Source organism: Morone saxatilis, unplaced genomic scaffold (assembly GCF_004916995.1).
Source record: "Morone saxatilis isolate NCDOM2014 unplaced genomic scaffold, NCSU_SB_2.0 Contig17, whole genome shotgun sequence".
NCBI lineage: Eukaryota > Metazoa > Chordata > Actinopteri > Moronidae > Morone > Morone saxatilis.
In genome coordinates, this window is record NW_023339729.1 from 28934904 (window position 1) to 28937302 (window position 2399).

The 2399-nt window shown below is 38.6% G+C and overlaps 1 protein-coding gene across 1 annotated transcript in view; it reads right to left on the reverse strand.

Moving 5' to 3' along the window:
- The window catches only part of LOC118326408, a 26486-nt gene that overhangs the window by 19897 nt on the left and 4190 nt on the right, over positions 1-2399 (reverse strand). The window lies entirely within an intron of this gene.

Below are 2399 nucleotides of genomic sequence, written 5' to 3' on the forward strand. Positions count from 1 at the left end.
AATGATATTATAATAAATAAATAAATAGGCTATACAATGAAATAATTTGCATTTACTTTTGCTTTTATTTTAGGTTGTGTCATATACAGCGGACAGGTAATTCAATTGTTTTGGTTCTCTGGATATTGTCTAATATTGGTTTGATGATAGAAAACTCATAACCTTCTTTATCTTTTCCTCCCCCAAGTGCACAGTTACCATGACAAATGGTAAGTTGTCTCACTGCTTAAAAAATTTACTCATAAAATGTTTCAATAATTTAATGTTAATATTCACCATTCATTATTTTAATTCTATTTTTCACAGAAACAGACATTTGTGTTGGAGTGAACAGGTGAAATTTATGAATTCTCCGGTATTTTTCGTTGAACTTGTTTAAACAGTTTGTGTTTTTATATTTTGTCAACAAATGTTTGACGTTTTATTTCCTTTTGAAACTACAGCACAATGCTGCAGCTCCATCTTGACAGCGGACTGATGAACGGAAGTTTCTGTCACTTTGCTGTTGAGGAATTTGCTTGTGCCTCTGTAAGACACCAAAACATCTCAGATCAACAACTGTCCTACAACTTCTGCTGTGTGAAACTGTTACAATGTGATCTTTAGTATGTTTTCTGATCTTCCATCATTATTCAGCTGTTGTCATTCTGCTCTTTATCACACAGCTGTCAGCGTTGAAAGCAAATGATCTGGCAGCGATGTTGGCGTGTGATCGCTCCTCCAACTCAAGCAGCTCAAGACCCGTCTGGAAGCTTCTCCTCTCCAAAGCCTCACGTGTGCTGGATGAAGCTCTGGATCTTCTAAGCAACAAGGTAGAAATCAGCAACAGTCCTCACTTTACTCTCTCCTGATCAGAACTAGACACTGGATAAATTTTTTTTGTCTTGTAGACTCTGGACCCCAAAAATCCTGCTTCGTTCAGTGCGTTTTGGGACGGCTATACTGGAAATTCCGAGTTGGGACACAGTTTGAGGCCGGTGGACAGTCTGAATGATCCTGCCGTCATCCAGGCTGTGGCGTTCAACCACCGCGCTTCGTTCGCATTCCCTGGCCAAGCCAGTTTCCCCTGACTTCCTTCATGTCTCCACCACAACAGGGACTGAACTGCCTACCAGCACATGTAAGCTCACAGATATACTGTCACCTTCAACCAAACTTCTGAAACTTCAATGCAGATCTGATTCTTTGATTCTCATTTACCCCTCATTTTATTTTTGAACTCAGTTTGCAGATTTTGGGCAGTCTCCAGCCACACATGACGCTCCAGAGGCAGATGACAGTGTACACAGACTTCATCCAGGTTTACCTGACTACCAACAACACCAAAGGTAGGTCCTTAGAGATTTCCATAAAGATGGAGAATCAAAGTCAGTAAGTTTATTTTGAGTTTAAAATCTCAACTTCTCTCTGTACACTTTTCCAAAAAGGTAACACATTTTCCAGAAATGTTTTGTACTATGGTTAAGGTATAATAGTAATTATTTACACTGGCTTGTGAGGTTGTAATACTCATTGTACACCTGCAAATGATGTTGTTGGATGACAAATGGAGTGACAACTTTGTCATTAATACAACCTTCTTTATCTTTACGACTTGGTCCAGCCTGTGTGTCGGCCTCCAACGGCAGTGCAAATTGGCTGATGAAGAATCTGGGTCCGTTTTCAAGACTACTGACCGTCAGAGAGCTGATTCATCTCAACCCAGACTTCAACTCTGTAAGATATAATTTCTGATAACATCAATAGTTTATAAAACTGGTCAGTGCTGTTATTACCTTGTTATTTTCAGCAGCATTAAACTTATTGTTGATCCTCTCTTCCATTCAGCTGGAGGCGCTACAACTCCTGACTCCAAAGCAGAGTGCAGAGCTGCTGGTGGTGACTCTTCCTGCTAATCCAGACAAAGACGTTGTCATAAATACGATCTTTGATTACCTGACTGAATCTCCAAACGAGATGAAATTCACAGAGTTCCTGTCCGACCTCGTCATGTTTGTCCAACAGGTAGAAAGAAAAAACCTGATTCCTCTTCATTCAAAATGTACGCTTTGTTTTTCTTGTTGAAGGTAATAATCTTTGTTTTCTGTATTTGAAGGGAAACCTTTCCTGTTCATCATACAAAACACTGTGAGTCCATATATATTTATGATTATTTTAGATTGTATATTTATTATTTACTATAATCATATGAAAGATTAACAATGTGATATTAATCCCACATGTTGCTGTTGTAGGTTTAACAGACTGGACTTGGCCATGGCTACAGTTTCTCCTGATGTAGTGTCATCCATCATTTACAGCAAGTTGGCCTTATCCCAGCACATACCACCAGGTGAGAAGCACAGTCTACAAAATACTGTTAACATTTATAAGTTAATGATATTATAATAAATAAATAA